This window comes from Canis lupus, chromosome 22, assembly GCF_003254725.2.
Source record: "Canis lupus dingo isolate Sandy chromosome 22, ASM325472v2, whole genome shotgun sequence".
Taxonomy (NCBI): Eukaryota; Metazoa; Chordata; class Mammalia; order Carnivora; family Canidae; genus Canis; species Canis lupus.
The window spans coordinates 27,252,662-27,279,421 of NC_064264.1; the positions used below are offsets into that span (position 1 = coordinate 27,252,662).

The 26,760-nt window shown below is 39.0% G+C and overlaps 1 long non-coding RNA gene across 1 annotated transcript; it reads right to left on the minus strand.

The window, feature by feature from the left end:
* Positions 1-13,124: 13,124 nt before the first annotated feature.
* Positions 13,125-24,289, minus strand: LOC125753325 (uncharacterized). The gene is made up of 2 exons (XR_007404881.1): positions 23,808-24,289; positions 13,125-13,601 (listed from the first exon to the last, which is right to left on the minus strand). It is a non-coding gene; the product is annotated as an uncharacterized LOC125753325 (long non-coding RNA).
* Positions 24,290-26,760: the final 2,471 nt, after the last annotated feature.

The following is a 26,760-nucleotide window of genomic DNA, read 5'->3' on the forward strand; positions in this document are numbered from 1 at the left end:
ATAAATAAAGAATTTAGTTAATGTATCAACATTGCCTCATTATGACAAAATAGATCCTACTAATGAAAGATGTTAATAGGGGAACCGGGTGGTGGGGTTTATGGAAATTCTGTATTTGTAGTAATTCTATAAATCTAAAACCTGAATAAAATGTTTATTTTTAGAAAAGTGAAGGAAAAGATCCATGTCACTATTACATATGTTCAATAGATGGGAAAATCCCTGATGTTGGAGCTAAAGTGAAAACTGCGGTTACATAATTTAGCATCATCAGTTTATTCAGCCTCTCATCTTTTTTTTTTTTTTTTGCCTCATCATTTGACTCCCCATTCTTCCCTGTCATTCAAGTAATCTCTAGCTCAAGAACACTGCATAGTTCATTCTCTAGCCAGAACTTCTCATTCTTTCCTGAGGGAAAACATAATTTCTTTGGCTTAAATTTATTTCTAGAAATCGAGATAGTAAAGGCTGGAGTCTTCTTAAAGCAAAGACAACTCTGTCTAGTAACACATCAGAGCTGTATCAGTTGTAATTGATATTTGTATGAATGTGGAAGTTTTCTTGTAAGTAGAAGCCAGTCTTGCTTTGGCTCCCAGCACTTAATTGTATTTCATTTCCTAACACAGAGGATGGCTGTTTCCAGTTCTCACCTCCCTGAACTAACTTTTCTCCCTTTGGTAGGCTGCTCTTCCTTCTCTCAGGCCAGCTACCCTTTCCAAGTCCTTGTCTGCCAAAGCTCAGTTCAGACCCTCAATCTTTATTAGCCACACCCACTGGAACTTGTTATTTATTTGGAAATGTTACGTTACTTTAGCATTTGAATTATTTTCTGAGTTCTATCATAGATTTTTCTTCCTCAGATTGTCAAATTCTTGGAAGAAACACCGGTTCTTAGATGGCCTTTGTCTTCCTGCTTTTATTGATGGATAAATCAGATGTCAAAAAAATACCCTTATGGTGCTGTATGAGTTGTCTTAAGTCCTAAGTAATTGAATCAATCCAACATTCACCAAATTTCCTCTTTGTGTTGTGCTGTTGATACAGTGTTGGTGTTGGATTTTTGATAAGGTGTGTGACTGTAACTGTGATTATAGTGTGAGCATGCAGGTAATGCCTTGTGAATTTTTTAACATTCTTGATGCATTTTCTTTTTTTTTTTTTTAATTTTTATTTATTTATGATAGTCACACAGAAAGAGAGAGAGAGAGGCAGAGACACAGGCAGAGGGAGAAGCAGGCTCCATGCACCGGGAGCCTGACATGGGATTCGATCCCGGGTCTCCAGGATCGTGCCCTGGGCCAAAGGCAGGCGCTAAACCGCTGCGCCACCCAGGGATCCCTTGATGCATTTTCAAGGGGAGAGTTACTGTAGACAACTATGCTTAATACACTTTACAAAGCTGCACATAATTTAATTGCTGATCATCAGCATATCCATTACGTAAATGTCTGGTTTCAAACATATTCTGACCAGTTTCTTGGTAAACAAGCTACCTCAACTAGACCAAAATTGAGTAATGCATCAGGTTCCTATTGGTCAGAATGCAATTATGTAATTTGATTTCAAGTTAGTAATACTCTCAGTTTTAAGTGTCTTCTGTTAGTTTTTATTCTCCCCACCGCTAACCCCAAGTTAGCTTGTTTGGTTTTGCTTCATTTTGTCATTTCATTCCTGCGTTGCGGTTTGTGTAAAGTGCATCACTTCATGGCATCCAATTAGAGAATCCTTAGATAAGCATGACCTGGCTTGCCTACATAAAAATGTTCTTCAAAATCTAGCTAGATTCCTTTTCCTATCTTCAACTAAGCCCACCAGAGCTCTTTGGATTAGCTCATGGGCCATAACATAACAAAGAAGGGCTTTATTCTCCATTACTAAATCTGGTCTCTGCTTTGAAGTTGACCAAATTCCTTCTTTGGTTATATTCTTCACTGCAGTGTAAAACTAATCAATAGGATACTTTTATATTTATTACTTTATTTATTTATTTAGTTAGTTAGTTAGTTTATTAGCTTATTAATTAATTAATTTATTTATTTATTTTACTCAGACCAGAGTATGTTATAGGTGACAAAACCTGGCAATTGTGTGATACTCATTTTGACAGTGACTACTTTTTAAAAAATATTTATTTATTCATGAGAGACACAGAGAGAGGCAGAGACACAGGCAGAGGGAGAAGCAGGCCCCACACAGGGAGCCCGACGTGTGGGACTCAATCCTGGGTCTCCAGGATCATGCCCTGAGCTGAAGGCAGATGCTCAACTGCTGAGCCACCCAGGCGACCCTTAACAGTGACTATTATGGGAAAAAAGCATAATAAGTCACATAAGAGCTATCTGTGATAGGAAGAGTTTGTTATATTCTTGTAAATCAGCAATCTTTATCTATTCCGCTCAGTGCATATCACCTCATGAAAGCATTTGGAGTCATGGAACTGATAATATTCTTATCAAAAGTAAAATCTTAATGCTATTTGGCCACAGATGATATGTAAGTGATGATATGTATGTATGTAAGGAACTGAATAGGAAAGTAAGAAGTTCATATAGACTTCTGGGTAAAAATGGTGGATTACATGCATCTCATTTTGCAGCCTTCAAAATAACACCCCTAAAACAAAGGGCCTTTTTCCTCCAAGGCAAAATTTATGAGAAGAACAGGATAATAGGAACACTAACAAACATATGGGCACTGGAAAGAGATAGAAGAGGCAACAAGCTGAGCAGAATTGAAAAACCTAAACCTTTTTTAAAAAAGATTATTTATTTTAGGGAGAGAGAATGAGAGGGAGGGTGTGAAGCAGGGCAGAGGGAGAGACAGCAGATTCCTTGCTGAGCGCAGAGCCAGGGTGAAGCTTGATCTCATATCCCTGAGATCGCACCCTGAGCTGAAACCAAGAGTCAGACACCTAACCAACTTTGCCAATTAGGCACCCCGAAAAGCTAAATCTTAAAGTAGTGGAGAAAACCAAGAACTAACTCAATTCCAAACCCTATAAAAATCCCAAAAGCTCTCAGGAATTGATAGCATTGAGTACTTCTGGGAGTGAAACTAAAATGCAATTGTTAAAAATTTGTCTAAGAAGCTGTTAATTCCTTGGTCTCTCCCCTTACACCTCCACTCTAACATACACTGTGAATTGGGAATAACCAGTTAGTCTCCACCCCAACAGAAGAATGGAGGTTAATGTGCTTAGTCACTGGAGAAAGTAAAAACACAATCTTTTTTTTTAATTAAAAAAATTTTTAATTTTTATTAATTCACGAGAGGCAGAGAGAGGCAGAGACATATGCAGAGGGAGAAGCAGGTTCCCTATGGGGAGCCCAATGCAGGACTTGATCCCAGGACCTCGGGATCACGACCTGAGCCAAAGTTAGATGCTCAACCACGGAGCCCCCAGGTGCCCCGAGAGAGAATCTTTAAATTAATAGACAACACGTCCAGCTGAGGAAGGCCAAACAAAAAAGAAGAATCGAGTAAATGTGCATATTAATTGCTGGAACCTGTTTCTCTTTCCTTCCCCATTTGGTTCCCAGGACACTGGAGACAGGGATTTTATCCTCCAGGCAGGAAAAGTCTTCAGAATGGACCAGCCGAGGAAGCAAGATCTAAATATACTGAAAATCTCAAGTTCTCTAATAAAAAGGAAACTCAAAGAAACCCACAGATGATTAGCTTCACAAGGATGCTCAGAGCTTCCGATCTTTTGGTCCTTCAGTATTAAATATTGACAGACAACCAAGAATTACCAGATATCTGGGGAAACCATCTAATAGGAAAGATAGAGATAAAACAGAGAAAAACAACTTGGAGAAAAAAGACTATAATATGGTGGGTGAAATATTAAAAAGAGAGCCAGTGTTAATAGCCTCAGAGATAGAAGATATTAGAACTATGAGACAGGATGTTCTAAATATCATGCAGAGGACAAAAAATTAAAATGGAATATATGATAGCAGGAAGGAGAGAATCAAATTTGAACAGAGAGATGTAAAAGAAGACCAATAAGTGAGAGTTCAAATCTAATAGGCTTATCTAAATAGAAGTTCCAGAAAGAATAGAAAGAGTGGAAATAGAGATAGAAATTAAGAAAATAATTCAAGAAAATTCCTTACAACCAAAGGACATGAATTTCAAGAGTAAAAGTCTATTGAGATACCCTAACACCTGCATAAATAGATCCACATCAGTATGAAATTTTAAACTCTGGGACCAAAAGAAGTTCTTAAAACTCCTAAAGAGAGAAAAAAAGTCCATATATAAATGAAACTGGATTGCTTCAGACTTTATGTCAGTGACACGAATCTGGAAGACAGTGGAGAAATACCTTTAGAATTCTGAAGAGAAAATTTTTTAAAAGATTTTTTTTTTTTTAAAGTCATCTCTGTATCCAACATGGGGCTCGAACTCACAATCCTGAGAGCTGCATGTTCCACTGACTGAGCCAGCCAGATGCCCTGAGAAATTATTTTTAGTCTAGGATTTTATACCCAGCCACACTGTCAATTAAGTATGAGGAAACAGTAAGACATTTTTGGAGGGTGACTGGGTGGTGCAGTTCGTGAAGCATCTGACACAGTTTAGGCTCAGGTCATGATCTCAGGATCATGAGATTGAGCCCCCCGTTGGGCTCCCCACTCAGGGCAGTCTGCTTGAGCTTCTCTCTCCCTTTTCCTCTGCCTCTCCTGCTCATGCTCTCTCTCTCTCAAATAAATAAATGAATATTTTTAAAAATAAGACTTTTTTTTTGATAGGTAAGGTCTCAAAAGTTTTATCAAACAAGAAGTCTTCACTTCACCAGTATGAGGGGGTAAACCAAGACGCTCAACCACATGGGATAATGTGAATGGATCCCTGTACAGATGAGAGGGGAAGAGAACCCTCAGGATGAGGTGAGAGCAAAGGATCCCAACTGTATCCTAGACAAAGAGGGCAACCAGCCAGATTAGAGCAAGTGAAAAAAGTCTCTGAAGAATCTTCTCAAAGATTATGAAACTAAATAGAGTATCTGATACATCTGAATGCCTTTCAAGGAGATTTAGGCCATGGGGTGGCAAATTACAGCCTGAAGTCCAAATCCAACCTCAAGTCTGATTGTTTTTTTCCTGCCTGTGAGCTGCAAAGGGGTTTTTACATCTTTGAAGGGTTGGGGGAAAAAATAGGCAACAGAAACTGTATATGAATCACAAAGCTGAAAGTAGTTACAATCTGTCTCTTTTACAGAAGAAGTTTGCAGAAGAACTGGTGCAGATTTGAGATTTTAATTAGACATCTGCGGATAGGCAACCAAACAAAAACTTACCACACACACACAATTATTAATTCCATGTAAAACAAAAAGTTGTACAACTGAAGAGATGACAGTGCACACATGTTATGTAGAATAAGGAAGCAAACACTGAAGATCAGCTAAAATGATTGAATGTGGATGTCTCTAGGGTTGGAGGAATGGCAGAAGGAAGGAAGGTGGGATTATTGCTTTTTCATAAAATATACATGTAGAAGTATTAGACGTTTAAGACAATCTTTGTGCATAATTTTGATAAAAATAAACTGAAGTAGAGGAGAAAGAGGAGGGAATGGAGAACAGTGAGCTTATAGGAAAGAATTAAATGCATACCCTATGGTTCCTTTGGAAACTGCTGGGTAATCCCGTCTTTGGTAGGCTTTTTTTTTCTTTCTTTAAAGATTTTTTATTTATTTGTTCATGAGAGACAGAGAGAGAGAGAGAGAGAGGCAGAGACAGAGGCAGAGGGAGAAGCAGGCTCCATGCAGGGAGCCTGATGTGGGACTTGATCCCAGGACTCCAGGATCACACCTTGAGCCGAAGGCAGACGCTCAACCTCTGAGCCACCCAGGCATCTCCTTTTGGTAGTTTTTATGAAAGGAGGCTCAATTTCTACCATGAAGTTCAATACATACAATTCAATACAACACAAAATAATATTGAAGAAGTGTAGTTTAGAAGGACTTAACTATTGTAATGTTTGAAGGCTCTTTATTACACAAAATGGTTCAAAGGAGTCTGCATTGAGGCACTGATATTGGGGTCTAGCATTTACGTAGCACACAGGTGTACCAGCAAATGTTATCTTGAAAAAAAAAAAAAACAATAAGGCACTGGGAAGAATGATTTTTCCCTATGGTTCAGAATTTTCCACACTAGGATTGGCATATGGTAAATGCTCATTAAATGTGTATTGACTAAATAAAGGAATCTGTAAAAAGGACTTCCTAAATACAGAAGTCTCAAGTGTGTTAAACTAAAAAAATTAAGGCGAGCTAAATCTGAGTAAAAAATATAAACACTGGTCAGGAGGAATTCTCACCAGAAATTATCAAAAAGCTGCTGTTTTGTGTTACAGTAGGAAATGTCTTGAGTTAGTAGTATCAGAGCATTTTAAAGTTTGAATACTATAAATTGCAGTATTTGACAATGTTGCTCTGCTGAATAATGGATATACTGGGATCTACAGAACAGGATTCAAGGCCACTTTTGAAATCTTCTGGGCGTAAATGAACTTACCTTGTTAAGTACATCAATTACTTAGGTGCTTGACAGATACAAAGATAAAAAATTATAGGGTGAGGGACACCTGGGTGGCTCAGTGGTTGGGCTTGTTTTATATCTACCTGCAGAGGCATCTAAATGAAAGCATGACAACAGATACTGTTAACTTTCTATGTGGCTGAGGGGTATGGAACTTTACTTTTTGAAAGAGCGTGCTTGCTTATACTGAAAAAAAAAATCACCTTTTATTTAAAAATGCTATTTAAACCTTAAGGTTTATTTTTTTATTATTATTATATTATTATTAACCTTAAGGTTTAAAATAAAGAAATTACTTTTACAAAAATTAAACCATGACAATATTCTAAATTCTTGAGGGACTGTGTTTTATCTGTCTTCGTTTTATTTTCTAATGCTGTCAGGAGTGGAGGGCGCAGGCTGTCTAGTCCTAAACTTAGAAAACCTGTCTGAGGATGACAAGGACTAAGACCCACCAGAAGATTATAATTTCTTCTTCTTCTTTTTTTTTTCTTCTTCTTTTTTTAAAAGGTTTTATTTATTTATTCCTGAGAGAGACAGAGGGCAGAGGGAGAAGCAGGCTCTCTGCAGGAACCCAATGCAGGACTCAATCCCATGACCTGAGATCACACCCTGAGCTGAAGGCAGATGCTCAACCGCTGAGCCACCCAGGTGTCCTGAATATAATTTCTTTATTCTCCAGAGAAGGGTTTTCCTCCTATCTCTCCTAAAAATGACATGCACCAAACAAAACCCCTAAAACAACCGTAATAATTTTCTGTCAAACACAAAAGGCTTTGCAAATGAAACTTTTGTTGGAAATGTTACCAATGCTTCTTGGAACTGGAATGGCTTCTAGGTTCTGAATTGACTCACACTCACACTCCTCTGGAGGAATGGTGGGGTTGGAAAGCGCCAGGGGACTACAGCAACTTTCTCTGTTTTACCTTCCACAGGGCTCACAGGAGGTAGTGAAGAACCAGAGATCTTAGAGGACCGTGGGGCCCAATTACACAGGCCATCATTGTAACAGTGGCTGGGGGGGGGGGGGGGGGGGTAACTAGCTCCCCAGCCTGATTCCTCACAATATTTAATACATTCTATACAAGTATAAATACAAGCTCTAATTGGCTAAGTTTTGTGTGTGTGTTTTTTTTTTAAGATTTTATTTATTTATTTGAGAGAGAGAGAGAATGAGTGGGGTGAGAGGCAGAGGGAAAAGCAGACTCCCTGCTGAGTGGGGAGCCCAATGCGGGGCTCGTTTTGGGGACTCCAGGATCATGACCTGAGCCGAAGGCAGACCACCTGACCCACCTAGCTGCCCCTAATTGGCTACCTTTACAACTGTAGCATCCTTGGGGAGACACGCTGGATGTCTTGAATGCTGTTTTGGCCATTGTAAAAATATGCACCAAATGAGCGGATTATTATAAAATTGAAAGCGCCAATAGAACTTCAAAGATGTTCCCCCTTAAGGCTTACCTATCAGAATGTGAGGTATTTATTTGTTGAAAGATGTGTTGAATTTCTTGCCTTGACAATGTGATTGTTGTAAAATACTGGCAATGCTAATGTTTTGGCCAAAAGTGAAACAAATGGAGGAGATTTTGTTCAACGTTTTGTTTTTTCAAACTGCTTATAATCCTGGAACGGCATCAGATAAGCTCTGTCTAAAAGACTAAAAATTAAAAATAAAGCCAGATGCTTGGGGATAATAAGAAAGAACTGAATACAGTGATATGTTAGGTAGAAAGGACTTAGATCTCCTAGGCAATTTACTAGAATATTTTCCTTCAAGAAAATGAGAAATATCTTACAAATATTTTTTCTGCTAATTTATTGAAATTTTGTAAGCGTTTAAAGCGAAAATGATCACACTATCTTGTGCCGCTTATAACATGCATGTAATAGGTTTGACGAATATAGCAAAAAGCAAAAAAGATACCACATTTCCATGGTAAATGGACTCATATGGTTGCAAAGTTCTGCATTTTACATGAAGTAGCATAATAGTAACTCTAGACCATGAAAAGTTAAAGATGTATACTGTAATCCCTAGAATAACTAGTGAGAAAATACCAAGAGATACAGCTAAAAAGCCAGTAGATAAATAGATTTCTAAAATTTTCTTTTTAAATAATTATAAAGGAGACAGGAGGGGTGCCTGGATGGCTCAGTGGGTTGAGTACCTGCCTCTTGATTTCAGTTCAGATCACAATCTCAGGGTCAGGGGATCAAGCCCCACCTTAACCTCTGTGCTCAGCAGGGAGTCTGCTTGGAATAATGTCTCCCTCTCCCTCTGCCCCTCCCCCTGCTTGCAAACGTGCATGCTCTCTCTGTCTTTAAATAAATAAATCTTTAAAAAAATTAAGTTACATTAAAAAAATTAAAAGAAGGCAGGAAAGTAGGAAGAGAGGAACAACAACAACAACAACAAAAAACCCCAGTGGGGACACACAGAAAACAAATAGTAAAATGGTGGACCTGAAACCCAAAATCTTAATGGACTAACAAGCTACAGACTTTTTTCTTTTAAGACTTAGAGAAGCACGTTCATTTTTGGACCTTGTTTATTCCCTATTTTTAGAAAAAAAAAAAAAAAAACCAAAACAAAAAAACAGCTCTGGATAGCCTTTTTAATGACACAGATGTAAAGCAAGGATCTACCCATTATTCTGGAGGTAAATTTTTTTTTTTTTGGAGGTAAATTTTGGGTGTAGCTGTTATCTGATCCTGTCCCTGTGACAACTCGACGTTAGTAAGTGTCTTATTCTGTTAGTGCCACTGTCAAGACCTGGACCAAAGAGCTGGAACACTTGGGGCTCAGCATGTTTGTCACAGTTTTCTCAGGACAGAATGGCTAACACAAAGCAAAGTGACATTATCTTTCTTTTTGAAAAATCAACAGTTTTATTTCCATTTTTTTTTTTTTTTTTAAGATCTTACTTGACAGCACAAAGAAGGGGAGTGGCAGGCAGAGGGAGAGAGAGAAGCAAGCTCCCTTTGAGCAAGGAGCCTGATATGGGGCTCCATCCCAGAACCCCAGGATCACAAACCCAGCTGAAAGCAGATACCCAAATGACTGAGCCACCCAGGTGCCCCAACAGTTTTATCTCTATAACTATGTTTCTATAAGTACCCAATGAGGCATAGCCATCATACCATGACTATAGGCAACAATCAATCCAAGAATACACAATAGGGGCACCTGGGTGGCTCAGCCAGTGAAGCGTCTGACTCTTGATTTCTGCTCAGGTCATGATCTCAGGGTAATGAGATGGAGCGCTGTGCTCTACTCTGTGCTGAACATGGAGCCTGCTTAAGATTCTTTCTCTCCCTCTCCCTCTACCCCTGCTGCCTCCCTCTCTTAAAAACAAAGAAAAACAAAAAGAAAAAGAAAAAAGATAACATAATAGCACTGACCAAGAGAACTGAGATTTGTTGAAACAGGAAGAGGCCTATTTTTGGACAGGGGTGGTCAATATGAATCTGGGCTTGGGTGATTAAGTACAATCTTGTAAGTTCAGTGGTCACAACCAAAGAGTGTGTTGAAAACCAGGCAGTTTGTCAGACATAAACACATACTGCATGCCAGGATACTGTCCTAAGTCCTTTAACACACATTACCTGCCTTACTGTAATCCTATAATGTGCTTATGATTATAAGGCCAATTTTATATTTAATTTATATTTATATTAAGGCTCACTAAGGTTAATTGACTTGTTTTTCTTCATGGAATCATAGCTAGTCAGAGCCAGAGCTGGGTATTCTGATTTCAACTCCTCGACTCTTTCCACAATAGCATACTTGTCTCAAGAGTCAAGAGACTCACTCTAAGTATAGGCAGCCATCAGAGTCAAGGCATTAGGGAAGCTGGACATGGAGGTGACTTTCAGCTCATCTAGAGAGCTTCTCAGTCTCCCTTTGGGGCAAGAGTCCATTCCAGGGGGCATGCCTGGGCCTGCCAAGAGCAGCAGGTGAGCCCTGATAAGTGGATTAGTCTGCTCAGCGAGGGAAGTGCAGATCCCGACTGTGCCTTGGAAGAGCAGTGGAGGATCAGAGCTGCCATGTATAGGAACAGACCCCAAGGCTTGTATGGGCCTCCAGGGACTGTTTGTCCACTGTCTTGATCAAGCCTCATCCAAACCAAATAATACAAGTCACTGTAGGAACAGAATGACAAGCACATTCCTTGAGATTATACCTAAAAGGGAAGCAAGAATAAAGGGAAAGTGGGGGATGTTCCCAGGCCTTTGATCTTGTCTACCTGCCACAGGCCTCTCCTCCGCCTCTAAGAGACTTCCTGAGGCAGGAAATGGTGACATCACCCTGTGTTTGTCAGCACTGTCTTGTTCTGAGTCATCAGGATTGTTGGCATGGTTTTCCATAAGATTTCCCAGTAGATGATTTATTCCCCTTTTAGGGGCTTGGCACTGTGTTGGGCAGCTCTCACTCAATGACCTGCCAGACTTCCATTCGGTGTGGGATTTCCTCCCCAGAATGTCATTCAGAATCCTTATAAGCAGTATATTCTAACATTTTTTTTTTTAACCATTACTTTTATTTTCTTTTTTGTTGTTGTCTTTTTAAAGATTTAATTTCTTTATTCATGGGAGACACAGAGAGAGGCAGAGACATAGGCAGAGGGAGAAGCAGGTTCCCCACGGGGAAGCTGATGCAGGACTTGATCCCAGACCCCGGGATCATGATCTGAGCCAAAGGCAGGCACTTCAACCACTGACCTAGGCGTCCCTACCATTACTTTTATATTAACTAACTCTGAGTTTGGGGACGAGGTCATAAAAATAGAATATGGTTTCAAATTATTGGTTATTCAAACAATATCATAGGAGGCATCTTTCTACATAAATGCGTGCATGTGGATGAGTGTTTCTGCAGGACAGATCTTTAAATGTAGAACTGAGGGGTCACGGGATATAAGCACTTATATTGTTTTAACTGGTCATTTAAAAAATCTTTTGATTACGGAAATTTGAAAACAAATGTGAAAGTAGAGAGAACAGTATAATGAACACTCAATCTTTTGTGTAGCTTTTACAAGTATCAATTCACAGCCAACTTTAATTTATTTATACTCCTACCCTTTTCCTTGTCTTTTTTCCCCTTGAGGGGATAATCCCCTCGATTATCTTAAAGCAAACTTCAGGCATCATCTAGTTTCATTTGTGACTATTTCAGTATGCATGACTTAAAGATTATTCCTTTTTAAATAAACAGAACCACAACACCTTTTTGATACTTCAAAAATTAATGATTTCTTCATATCATCTTCATATGTCATTTTAAGTCTGAGTAGGTTCTCAGAAATTGTCCTTCAAAAAAAAAAAAAAAAAGGTACTAATTTATCCTTCCATCAAGAGTGCTGCTCTTGGGAGCAGAATTCTGGAGGGAAAGGCAGGGTACAAGGGAAGGAACTTGCATTAGCCAATGTTGAAACATAAAGAAAGACACCAAGAAATGGCATTGTAGCAAGAGCGGAAACTGAACCCACCAGTGCTCTATGAGCTCTCATACATTTAACTCCCCTAAAGAACAGTCTTGAATAACAGACAACATCAAAAGGCAGCTGTGCTTTTCTCAGAATAAAACAGCTGAGCCAAACAACCAAAACCAAACAGCTGTACTGCCTTTGGATTTAGTGTTACATTAAAATTAGATGGTTTCTTTCTCTAGCCCTTTTTTTTTTTCTTTTGGCAGAAAGAAACAATTGAAGAGTTTTATTTCAGACATAAATGTTATGTTCAAATCATTTGCACACAGCCCACAGTAAAATGTTAGTTATTATGGAAATTTGACTGATAGCATTGTCCCTCATAAGTATAGACCCTCTCTGTAGTGTTTTCATTATTCATACTACTTAATTATTTAGAATTTGCCTGTGTACAGTGAGCACCATTTATGATCCAGAAGCAGAAGTTCAGTTGCAAATTTTTCAGATATTTTATTTGTAAAAAATAGGAAAATATTCTGTTGGATTAAAACAACTGAAACTTGCTTTTTAAACAAGTATTATTTGAAGCAATATTATTCCTTTCCTTTATAGAAAAATTAATTATTAACCAACAATCTAAACTGAATGGAACCATGAAGGCAAAGACCAAAACAGAGCATGGTCTTAATTTTCCCTTTCAGTAAACTTCCAAATAAAAGGTGATACTATGCATTAGATTTTTACATTACAAAATATTATATGTCCATTGTGGAAAATATAGTTAAGCTGAAAAAAGGAAATGAAAAAAAAAAGCTCCACCATTTATTCTTCAGATATTAACCTGATACTCTATGCTAGAGATACCACCCTCCATATTCTGCTATTCATAAATCCATTTTGCAAATTCAAGGTTATACTTTACATTGTTTTCTGTAATCTGCTTTTTTTCTACATATGTCAGGATAATTTTTCCATGTCACTCAACTTTTTTCACATTGTAATTAACATAGTTCCGCAAAAGCGTTTTTAACCTTTTTCTTCACCATGTGTACATTTGGTGTGTGAGAATGTGCAGAAGTAGGCAAGGGGAGATGGACTTCAGACCAATGCTTGTCAAATTATCTGGGGTGAAGGATTAGTTTTTAATTTCTTACTTATTTATTTAAAGATTTTATTTATTTATTTGACAGAAAGAGAGAAAGCAGGGGGAGGGGCAGTCAGAGGGAGAGGGAGCAGCAGTCTCTCAGCTTAGCAAGGAGCCCAATCCCTTGATCCCAGAACACTGGGATCATGACCTAAGCTGAAGGTACATGCTAAGCTGACTGAGCTACCCAAGTGCTCCTGAAGGACCGGTTTTTAGAATTTCCAATCCATTGTGGACTGATACTTCTTTTCTTTTCTTCTTCTTCTTCTTCTTTTTTTTTTTTTTTTTTAAAGTCTATTTATTCACGAGAGATACACACAGAGAGAGAGAGGCAGAGACACAGGGAGAGGAAGAAGCAGGCTCCATGCAGGGAGTCTGATGCAGGACTCCATCACCGGACAGGGATCCTTCCCTGAGCCAAAGGCAGACACTCAACTGCTGAGCCACCCAGGCATCCCATGGACTGATATTTCTGAAACATATGATTAAAATAAGAAAAGTGAAATATTAACAGAAAAATTATTTTCAAGAAAATATTTAAAAATTAATAGAAAAATGAAATAAAGGTATTCAAAGTATCTTGTATCTTTTTATTAGTAGATGTGATAGATATAAAATCCTTTTGTGAAATTGTTATACATGTTTCTGTTTATTCTCAATACTTGTACTGATATCACAGGCTAGTGATAGTTACAAGGACTGCACTTTGATTACACTGCTTTATACTTTACCATGAACACTAAATAAATGTTTCTCTTCATAGAGAATCATGAATGGAAAGCTTAAATACTAGCACTTTGTTATTTCAGATGAAAGCCTACAACCTTCCAATTTCAACAAGAAGGCCCAGGATTCAAGAATGATTCCAGACTACTCTCTGGATGGGCCAACAATACAGAAGTCCCATAGAGATCTTAGTTTTGCTGTGACTGGTTCTTTTAAGCAGCTTTATTGAAATATAACTGACACACAATAAACTGCATATATTTAAAGCATACAATTTGATAAGTTTTGACATATGTATATACCTATAAAACGATCTTCAAAATCAAGATAATGAACATATACATCAGTCTAAAAAAAAAAAAAATCTCTTCATTACCCCCCTTATAATTTCCTTCTCCCCTCTGGCTCTCCCCTTTTCCCAGGCAACCACAGATCTCCTTTCTCTCACTATAATTTCACATGTTTAATAGTTTTATATAAATGAAATTATACAGTATGTACTCTTTTGTTGTCGTTTCTTTTAATTGTTTTGAGTATATATTATATAAATACTTTGAGATTTAGTCACATTGCATGTATCAAGATTTCATTCCTTTTATTGCTCTGTAGTATCCTGTTGTCTGGAGAGACCACAGTTTCTTTATCTATTTACCTGTTGATAGACATTTGGTTGGTTCTAGGTTTCACTGATTATACATAAAGCTGCTATGAACATTTGTGTAGAAATCTTTGCATTGACATAAGCTTTTTTTTCTCCTGGATAAATACCTAGGTATGAAATGGCTTGATCATATGCTAAATGCATCTTAGACTTTTTAAGAAACAAACTGTTTTCCAAAAGGGTTATATCATTTTATATCTCCATAGGCAGTGAATGAGAATTTCAGTTACTCTACATCCTTGCCAACACTTGTTTGGTCAGTCTTTAATTTTAGCTATTCTATTAGATGTGGAGTGGCATCTCACTGTGGTTTTAATTTGCATTTCCCTAATGATAAATGATGTTGAGCGTCTCGTCATGTGCTTATTTGCTACATCAGTACACCTTTGGTGAAGTGTCTGTTTAAATCTTTTGCCCATTTAAAAAATTGTGTTACTTTCTTCTTCTTAAGATTTCTTAATATAGGGGCACCTGAGTGGTGGCTTAGTTGGATAAGCATCTGCCTTGGCTCATGTCATGATCTTGGGGTCCTGGAATCAAGCCCTGCTTTGCTGGGAGCCTGCTTCTCCCTCCTCCTCCCTGCTCATGCTCTCTGTCACCATCTCTGTCTCTCTCACAAATAAATAAAGTCTTAAAAAAAAAAAAAAGATTTCTTAATGCAGTCTAGATACAAGTCAGATTTTTCTCCCAATTAGTGCCTCTTCTCTTCATTCTTCTAACATGTCTTCCAAAGAGTAGAAGTTTCAAATTTTGATGATGAATTTTGAAAGTTATGCTGGTCCTAGATGACTTGCCATCACTGGAAGAGAAGCCAAGTTCCAGAATGAAAAAATAAGAACAAATAATTCAGGAAGTACCTGGTGTTGTACAATCTTACCACCAACCACAGATGAGGGAACAGGCTGGACAGCTGTTTTTTACTGAAGAGGGAACATAGAGAACATGTCTCAAGGTCAGAGATTACAACCTCGATCCCTCTGTTGGCTGTCTCATATTACTTGATATTAAACTGGGGAGGTAAGTTGTAAGAGTGTAGAGAATGTCCTTGCTTAAAGCAGCAGTTTAGAAATGAAGAATGCCTGAAAACACTCTTTGGTTTGGTTTATATGATGATATGATGAGCTTAAAATAAGCCACTGTATTAGTTTGCTAGAGCTGCCATAATAAGGTGCCACAGCCTGAGTGCCTGAAACAGTGTACTGTCTCACAGTTCTGGAGGCTGCAAGGCTGAGACCAAGGTGTGAGCAAGGTAGATTTCTTCCGATGCTTTCCTCCTTGGCGTGTCAGTGGTCACCCTCATGTTCACACGGTTTTCTTTTTGTGTGTGTCTGCACCCTACTTTCTCCTTAAAAGAACAACAGTTAGGGGTGCCTGGGTGGCTTGGTTGGTTAAGCATCTGCCTCGGCTCAGGTCATGATCCCAGGGTCCTGGGATCAAGCCCCGCCTTGGGCTCCCTGCTCAGCAGGGAGTCTGCTGCTCCTTCTCTCTCTGCCTCTCCCCCTTCCGCCCTCATGCTTTCTCTCTCTCTCTCTCACACATAATAAATAAAATATTAAAAAAAAAAAAAGAAGAACGTAATACTGGATTAGGGGTCATCCTAATGACCTCGTTTAACCATAATTATTTCTTTAAAGACCCTTAGCTCGAAATACAGTCACATTTTGAGGTATTGAGAGTTAGGACTTCAATATATGAATTTGGAGGGACAAAATTTAGCTCATAATGCCCACCTAAATGAAAGGCTAAACACTTATTCGGAAGGACTGTACTTTGAACCCATTCAGCACTGGTAGAGAGTGATAGTAGACTTCCTGAAGGACTCCCAAGATGTGCAACCCAGGTGGCATTTGTAGCTATCTGTAAGCAAATCAGTATACCAATGTAGATGAACAATCTCTTAGTAACTTGTTCTGAACTTGTCCATTTTAAGATGGTGGAATTGTGTATAAACTTATGCCCACACTCTTCCCAGGCAACTGAAACAGTAGAGTATGTGAGTTAATTCTTTCTGGAATTAATTAGCCACCTTTACCTACATCAAGGTTTCTTTACCTTGATGCTATTGACATTTATTTTTTATTTTTAGAATTTTATTTATTTATTTTAAATAGGCTCCATGCCCAATGTGGGGCTTGAACTCACAACACTAAGATCAAGAGTTGCATGCTCTACCGAATGAGGCAGGCAGGTGCTCCAACACTATTGACATTTTAGGCAAGACCATTTTTAGTTGTGGGGAGCTGTCCTGTATAGGATGTTTAGCTGCATCCCTGGCCTCTATTCACAAATGCCAGCATCATTTTCCTAGTTGTGACAACCAAATGTGTCTCTAGACATTGCCAAATTGCCCCAACTTAGAACTGATCTAGATAGTAGGCTTCTAGATCCTGAAAGTAACTCAGCTACTGGTAATATTACACGTGAACTGAAGCAAGAACATCTGGTCTGGGCCTGACACACAACATTTTGCAAAAGCCTTCTAATCTCTTCTAACCCAGCAACACTGGACACTCAATGTCTCACTGCTTTACTAGGCTCTACTTTTTTCTAAGTCTCAGATATAAAAAGACATACTACCCATGCTTTTCTGCCCAAGATGTTCTTTGAAGTGTCCCCTCTTTTTTGGGACCTGTCCCTCTGGATCAGTTGCCTAAATCCACTGGCAAAAGCTGTCAGGGATTACAAGGCTAAATTTGTTAAGTTGTGTTACAAGAGCTTAAAAATACCCTTTTCTGAAAAAGGGTATTTCTCTGGTAACTCCATGGAAGATTCCTTAAGTGAACTTCAGGTAAGATGACATGTTATTTGTAGAACATGGATTCTTCTCTCCAAGGGGTTCTCATTGCATGACATCGGCCGTATCTAAACTCACTGACAGGTAAACCCTTCCAGAAAACACCTCTTTATGAACTGTGAGTCATTCTCCCCCTTTGTTAGCTGCTGGGTACTGAAGAAGTTAAGCAACACCATACAGGTTGTAAACTGGAGATAATAATAGTACTTGCCTTATAAGGTCATTATGAAGATTCAAAGCGATAATCCACATAAAGCCCTTAGAAGAGTGCCTAGCACTTACTGAGGGCCTGAAAATGTTAGCTATTGTTATTGGTTCATCAAATATGTATTGAATTCTGGCTTTGAACTCAGCATTGTGCAAGATGTTGTGGCGGAGTTGAAGATCAGTCATGGATTCAATATCAAAGAAATGATGAATGTATCAGTAGTATTAATAGCTACCATTTACTGAGCACCTCGTGTGGGTCAGCTTCTATGCTAGGTGCCTTATAGTTATTATTTTGTTTATTCTTCAAAAAGACCTTGCAAAATAGGGCCTACTTATCCTCCTTTATGGACGAGGAAACTGAAACTCCTTGGGGTGAAGCGAAGGACCATAAATGAGCTCTGTAGTCATGGATGTGAGATTTACATAAATCTTAGCTGCCTAAGTTCTGCTCTCTTCTCTGTGAGTTTCTGGTCACAGAAGAGATACTGCACAGCCATCACGTGGTATACTACCAAGGAAAAAGTGCTGTGCGCTTAGGAAGATATTGATAAACTGTTAGAGGGATTAGAGTAGGAAGAGATTTCTCCCCTTGGGGTTTTAAGGAAAACCCATAGGAGAGATAAAATTGGGGCTGAATTTGCACGTGTGGAATTGGCAGGGCTGAGGTGGGTGGGAACATTCCTGAATGTAAGAACAAAACCATACAACAGGAAATTGTGGTTTTTAAATGAGGAACAAGAAGGAGTTTGGTTTGACTAGAATTATGAAGGCAGCCCTAATCAGCTCTAGCTGGAACTATTGCCCCCTTGTAATCACTCCCACTTTCCTTCTGTCTCATCCTTCTGAGGACTTGGTCCTCCATATACTGTCTACGTTACTAGGAGAGAGATGATCTGTCTAAATCTGATCATGTTGGTCTACTGCACAAAATTCTTCAATGTCTCCCCATCAAAAACATGACAAATATATAAGTTTTAGAGGCTCCATGATGTGCCTCCAACCCACTGCCTGGTCATACCCCCTTATATTTTTCCTCTTCCATGTTATGCCCTGCAATCCTGAACCCCCAACTGGTAGTTGGGAGACACTGCCCTGTTCCTGACCCTGCCCATGTCTTCACACATGCTGTTTTCTCATTCCCTTCCTTAGACACCTGGAAAATTCTACCTTCATTCTTTGGTTTCAGCTCTTACATTTTTATTTTTTTAAGATTTTATTTATTAACTCATGAGAGACACAGAGAGAGAGAGAGAGAGGCAGAGACACAGGCAGAGGGAGAAGCAGGCTCCATGCAGGGAGCCTGATGCGGGACTCAATCCTTGGTCTCCAGGATCATGCCTTGGGCTGAAGGCGACGCTAAACCATTGAGGCACCTGGGCTTTCTTTCTTTGAAGCCTTCCCAGACACCCTTTATCTCCACCCCCAGACAGACTTGGCCCATCATTTTAAGGACCCACTACACTGGGTGGAGGTCATTAAGTGGTTATTTTATTATAATTATGTTACTTATATGTTCTTCCATTTTTTACCTTTTTGAGGGCAAGAGTTGTGTCTTATTTTCCCTTCTGCATTCTCAAGTGCCAGTACAAAGCAAGAGTCCAACAAATACTCCTTGAATAAGTGAATGAATTCTGGGAGTGTATTAGCACGAAATTTTGAGGCTCTATCTTTGGGGATCTAGATGGCTTCAGTTCTTTTTATTTGTCTTATTTTGTTGTGCATTGGGAAACCAGGAAACATTTTGGAAAAAAAACCATTAATCTTGGATAAATGCCTTGGTAAAGCCTATAGGAAAGGCCAAAGTCAGGAAGCCCAGGAAGCTTTATAATAAAAACATGGTAGAAAGATAATGAATACCTGAATTGGGGTAGTGTTAGAAAAACATTTCACTTTACCCTTTTTTTAAAGAAAAAAGATTTTATTTTTTAGTAATCTCCACACCCACCCAACTTGGGGCTTGAGTTTACAACCTCAGGTCAAGGGTCTCAGTCTCTACCAAATAAGCCAGCCAGGCTTACCTTTTTGACCAAGGAAAATGTTACTTGGGAATTAACTGAGCTTTCCATTTATCAAAAAAATTTTTTAAAGATTTTATTTATTTACTCGAGACACACACACACACACACACACACACACACACACACACACACAGGTAGAGACACAGGCAGAGGGAGAAGCAGGCTCCATGCAGGGATCCCGATGTGGGACTTGATCCCAGGTCTCCAGGATCATGCCCTGGGCTGGAGTCGGTGCTAAACCGCTGAGCTACCCAGGCTGTCCCATTTATCAAAAAAAAATTTTTTTAAACGATTTTATTTATTTATTCATGAGAGACAGACAGAGAGACAGACAGAGAGAGAGAGAGAGAGAGAGAGAGGCAGAGACACAGGCAGAGGGAGAGCAGGCTCCATGCAGGGAGCCTGAGGTGGGACTTGATCCCGGGTCTCCGGGATCACACCCCCGGGCCCAAGGCGGCGCTGGACCACTGAGCCACTAGGGCTGCCTCCATTTATCAAATTTTTAAAAAATACCACAGAGCTTAAATAAGAAATTCCTAGATGCTCCTTTCCTTACGATCATCTGTAAAATGAGTTTGGCATTGATGTGTTTCAATTTCTTGTATCTGATATGAGAGGATTTCACTGAGTTATGCTCCTTCAAGACAAGGACTTTGAGCCATGGAACCTACAGAACTTTGAACAGAGATTGGCGGATCTGTGCTCAATATACATTTGTTGAAAAAAAATGCCTTCTGGTGTTGTTTTGTTCAATTTAATGGCTCTGCTCTAATTGCTCCCATGTTCTCTCTTGTCCTCTCCATTCAGACAAACAAAACCTTTCTTTCTAATGCTTACACTCTGATGGTGCCATTTCGCCAGCCTGTGTTGGCCTCTTTGTCTCACTAAATCATATTGTATATTCTTTGAAACAAACAAAAAGCCCATTAGCTTTCCCCAGCTGAGTTCAACCCTCTACCTTCCTTCACTCTTTTCTGACTACTCTACTGAAAACCATTGACTTTAGGAGTCAAGGGTTAAATCAGGTGTTTGAAATCTGCTGACTGGCAGGTTGTGAAATCCTTGAAAAAATCTTCGCTTTTTTTTTTTTTTTTTTTTTTTTTTGGTGAATCTCGCCCTAGGTCCTTGGTTCCTATATCTGGCCAGGTGTCATCATCAGAACTAGTTAAACATCTACATTCCTGGGGCCATTCCAGCTTCATTCTCTCAGAATTTAGGATGGGTGGGGCCTGAGGAGGACAACAGGAAGCCCAGGAATCAAAATTTAATAAGTCTCCACATGGTTCTGACACCCAGAGAGTCAGAACACAGGGTATAAATGTCTTCCAGGGTAAGAAAAGGGGTGAGGGAGAAGGCTATGTTCAAACTTTGGCAGAGAGTAGGGGAGGGGTGGAGAGGCCCTAGGCTTTGCTTAGACTGACTCTGCTTTGGAGGTTTATCAATGCGTTTACAATTTTATATTTACATTCTAGATTTTCTTTCATGGTTTTTTCCACAGTTAACGCATAGATGGAGTCTGGAGGCCTGGGGACTTGCTACCACGTTTGTATTAAAAGCAGGAATTTCCATAAAAACTAACAGACCTGAATTCTTTTATCTTAAAATCCTAGAAATGTTAGGAATCTTAAAGGTCATTTAGTGGGACATGCAAATTTTTAAGGCTGCCTTAGATACCCAAGGGACAAGCAATGACATCAAGATTAGCAATGCACATAATTGTGGTGAGCAACTCAATTCAAGCTTTACCTGAGGCTTCCTGCCACCAGCATTGCTGGCGGAGAGATCAAGAAGTCTGAGACTGAAGCTGAAGGGGGCTAGATCTGGGGGGCTAGAACTGGGGGGCTGCACCTGAGAAAATGAAGGGAGATAGGACTGCATATTGAGCACAGAGGGAGCGGAACAGGCGCATATGGGTAGAAGCAATCTTTCAGTGCACTCACACACAAAGGAATTCATTCACTCTTTCACCAAACACTTATTAGTCATCTACTTAGAGCCCGATCTGATACCAGCCACAGTTCCTGCCCTCAAAGAGCTCTCAATCTAGTGGACAGACAAATACACATTACAATAGAGGTGATAAGTCTAACAATAGCGGCAGATACTAGGAGTAATGTAAGGATATGCTAAAATGCTACAGCCCAAATATCTCTTTCCCACTCTTTTTTTTAAACACCAACTTTCTTTTGTCTTTCTTTTCTCAAAAGGCACATTTCTCTCTAAGGGGATACCGCCGGTGAATTCACTTTGGCTTCATCCCTCACCTCCACCCTCCCCTGTAATTGCAAAGCTGTTGCTGAATGCTGTGGACTGCAACTGTGTGAATGTAGCTTTGAAGACGTTTCAGGGATGGATTGGGTAGAAGCAAAACGTTAAAAAACAGATTGGATGTGCCCGAGATTGGTAGCGGGGCAGGGAGATTCAGGGAAAGGAAGAAGGAATGAATTGGAGTATGAGAAAGAAAAAGAACATTATTCCAAACATGGACTAATGCAGTTAGGAAATATCAGGCAGCAGAGTTTAACCTGCACAGTGGAAGATAAGCATTCAAAGTATATTACTTTACCGATTAGCAAGGGGGAAATATATCTCAACCTTTTCATAAAGAACCACGTGAATCAGAAGTGCTGCAGGAAATTTCAAGGATACCAGGAAAGATGTTATGTTGTTACAATCTACTGTTACAACTGTTAGATTAATTGAAAATTAATAATCAAATTGGTATAATCAGTGGTAAATTTAGTCTGAATGACACCCAATGATTAAAATTACTCTATTACTGTAATTTAGTTAGTGAAGGCCAACTTCAAATAAAATTTAAATAATAAATAGCTTCAAATAAAATGTAAAAGATGGTCCTGCTCCTCCCTCTCCCCAAAGATTATTTAAGATATTTTATGGCAATGAATCCTAAATCACTTTATAAAGCTTTTCATTTCTAACAGCAAGGTTGAATCTGTGCTACACAGATTGAGTTATTATTAGATATCTTATAATTCAGCCCTTTCCACTGAAGTCAATGCTTCCACTTTATTTCTTTCCGCTCCTGATGCACGACAGGCACATGCTAGGCATTCAAAAAATAATCATTGACTGTTGAAAACCTTGACAAGATATGCACAGACTCTGAGTTTATCATTTTGATCTGTTATAGAAAAGAATAAAATACGGGCTCAGTAATCTGTAGTCATTTCAACACATTTCTTTTCCTTAGTACATCTCAGAAAAATATTTGCATTTTCTGGACACATTTCTTCTGATAAAATTGAGATCAAATTTAATGTGCTCATTTGGATTATAAAAGGCCCCACACTTCGAGTACAGGAGCCGGTGTCTATAACTTAGAATCCACTCCAAGGGGGCTTTCAGCCAGAGAACCAGCATAATTGCCTCAATTCTCCCGCATACTTCCCTGTTGCAGCAGTCACCTGGACTCTCAAGTGTGGCCTGGTTGCCATGGGCAGACTTGTTAGCATGCAAAAGATAGCACCTGTGACTGTACATATTGAAAATGCAATTGCAGGTGTATTTGCAAATTGGATTTTGAGGGGGAAGTTTAAGCAAATCCTTTTGAAAGTGAATCCCTCCAAGGCGTGAGTAATGAAAAAACAAGAAGAAAAGTGACAATCAAAAACCTATTAAAATCTAGTTTCTAGAGAAGAATCTGACTGCCTGATGACATTTATGCTTTCATAGCTAGGCATTTAACAGTCATTTTGTGTCAGTTGCTTCCTTTATATATGCACATGACAAATTTTTCAGTTCTCTGTGTTTCTGAGACCTTAATCCCCACCACTCTTGGATGCTTGAAATGAGTTGAAGGGCCTAGGAGTAAGCTTCTCCGTCCTTCTGCCTTTCTCCCCAGGAACCTACAATGCCGCCTCACCCCAATACATAAATGCAATCCCTTGTCCAACCCATCCATTCTTTCTTTCTTTTACTTGGTCCTCCAAATTCAGGGTAAATTATCATGGCCCAAATAAAGACCAAACCTGCCAAGCTAAAATAGAGGCCAAACCAACTGAGCCAAAACGAAGGTCAGTGTTTAAAAACTTTAGAATTTGGGATAGCAATGGATTTCTGCATCTAAACGAAGAAATAATTTTCACCAGATTCATCACTAATGCTCTTAGTTTACATTCCTGTTTTGCCTCCCCAGTTGTTTGCTTTCTTTAAAAAGCCACTGCATCCCCACCCTTCCACCCCCCTCCCCGCCCCCCCCCCCCCCCCCCCCCGGAAAAGTTTTAGTCTAACGATTGTGTTTGGTACCTGGACTCCGTTTTGCGGTTGTGATCCTTCTCCGGGACAAATGAAATGGTTGAGAAGGTAGGAACAGAGGAGAGAAATCAGGAGCAATAGAAGCCCAGATCTGACGTTTTGGTCAGATTGTCAATGCGTGATGAGAGCAGTGTATGCTCAGCTTTCCACTTTTACCCTGAGCTCTCCAAACGACACTGGTTCTTGGATCCTGAAAGACTGGCTCAGGATCCAAAACTTTCCCTTTCCCTTCTTGGTAAGGAATATAATTCTAGTCAGGAAAAGAAGATGGAATTAACAAGTTCCAATACTTCAGCTAGTTTTTAAGATAATCCTGATTGGTCTAGAACGAGTGTATTGAAAAAGTGAGTTGGGATCTTACTTGATCTCTGTTGGAGTCTATGAATTGCTGGTAGTAGACCTGTTAAAAATAAATGGCACATAGGAAAATGTTTTCTGAAAGCAAAACTTGATATTTCAAAACTTACAGACTCCTGGGTTTTTGATTGGGAGAGTGCACACAGACCCCTCCAATGTAAATACATACATTCTAAATTTACCTGAGCGCTTTAAGCAGCTCTTAACATCATATGACAAGGAGAACATTTGTTAATCAGAAAAATTACAACCTATTCATACTTATTGTTTGATTATTTCTTTGCTGACCTCTGAGGTCCCATTGTTGATTGAATTAGTTATAGTAACTCATATTTATTTTAGCAACTAGCTATTATGAATGCAAACTCTTCTTATCGCCAGATGATTGATAGGCACATTAAGAAGTTGTTCAACAGGTTGCTTGGTTTGAAGAAATGCTTAAATCCTGATCGGTTACTTTTTTATCAGTAAAGAGTGGGAATTAGTACAGATAAGCCCTTAGTAACAAAAATTTTATTTTCAGAGTGGAATGTTGTTGTTTCTTTAAATTTGATTTTTTTAAGCAGTAGATGCTTTCAGTTCCCTTTTATAGATTAGATTTCATGTATAAAGTTTTGGTAGGTTGATAACATTCCGAAATAAATCGTCTTCCTCGGCTTGGCTGGAAAAAGTATGCAGTGAGGAAAATTGTCAAGCTGACGAAGGTGATGAAGTATCTGTTGATACTAATCATGTAGACTTTTCTTCTTCTTTTTTTAGAAATTATTATTCTTTCTGTGTTGTTTAGTTATTGCATAAGGGCCTCCATTTTATAAAGGCTTTCAGGTCCTAAATAAGACTCACGAATGCCCAACCTTTTTTTGTTGGTAAAAGTAGTCTTTTGATTCTTTTTTTAAGTGGAAGCATAAGCACACTAGAGTATGGTAAATTACCCACGGCTATCTGATAGGTGAGTGACAGGGTTAAAGTTCATAAGGCCTCATCTGTAACGTGGTCTTTGTTTTGGGGGCCTAGCAGAGCTTCTCCATCAGATTGGCTGTCATTTTGTCTCATTATAATATCTCTCCCAGAGGACAAGGCATTGTGGTGGTAAGTGAAGCTGGTAAGGCCTAAATGTAGATAGAAGTCAAAACAAAAGATTGAAAATTTTTTTCTTGAATGGAAGCTGAATGATGTTGCTAGAAAATTCTGTCCTGTGATGCCTCAACTTCAAAAAGGTGTCTCATGGCTTGTCAGGGCTTTTTGCACAACCTCAGTTTCTGAGGGTGACTTTTTTTTTTTTTTTTTTTTTACATGGAATTGTTTGGATTACCCTACCAGTGTTGAGAAGCCAGATACCTAGAAATGCAATAGTATATACAAAGATAGGCAGGGCAATTTTGAAATACAGATTTGCCAAAGGAATGTGAAGATCGATGGCATGGCATTCCTGCAGTTGGAACCAGCCTGGCATCGTCCGGTCAGAATCCAGCTCTCTGGTGGGGGTCTCTGCTATGGACACCAGGGGCACTTTATCTATTGGCGTATTCATGGGCAATGTGGAGAGTGACAGCACGGCAGAGTGTCTAATGATTAAACAAATCACAGGCTCACGTCTTCCTCCCCTCCTCCACTCGTTTCCTTGGAGACACAGTTCCTTGTCAATTTTCTGAATTACATTAATATTAAACTACGACTTTGAATCGGGAAGAATGCGAGGTACCTGAAGAGTAATATTTATATCTTCCATGTGACATTTGCATCACATGGATAAACGTTTAAAATGTTCTGGAGAATGCTGAAAAATAAGGAAATAGAATTCAAAAATAAAGTATAGAACTTGTTAGACTAGTTTCTGTTTAAAACTTGGTGGATTAGACCTCTTTGTTTTAAACCATTAGAACAGCAATGATTAAATATCAGATTTCTTTAAGAGTCACTAGTTCCTTTTGGAAAGTTTTGATTAAAGCATTGTATTTATTAAACTCTGCTACCCACACATCTTTCCTTCAAGATGTTGTTTTTCCCACGTCTGCTGTTTTATTACATGACAGTTATTGGAAGGTTAGATGCCTTTTACTTTCTCAAAGTTTATTTTATCATATAAATCCTACTTTTTTTTTTTTTTTTTTTTTTTTTTACACCTTACAAGAAGCAGTGTGGTCTGTTCAAACTGGGCGTCAGGAGATGTGGGTTCTATTTCGGACCCCGACATGTGGCTGTGGGTAGGTCCATGAATGCATGTGTATCTCAGTCTCCCTCGATGCATAATGGGAATAATAATATCTCCCTTCTACATACTTCATAGAGGTGTTTTTTTTTTCCTGAGGATTAATTAGTCAATGTTTGCAAACCATTCTGAGGTCCTTTGATAAAACACAAAGCACCATTATTTATGACAATAATAATAGTGTCTTGGACCTGTAGGCTTCCTTTCATCCAAGGATCCCAAAGTACTTTACCACTGGGATTGTAACTTTACAGAGGGTTACTGTGTGGTGGCTGGCTCTCCTTGAAGAAACAGATGGTAACAAGCAGTCTGGGTTTTCACTAGAGAGTAATTAAGTCTCCCACCAACCTCTTGCGTCATTTGCATAAACTTCCCAAG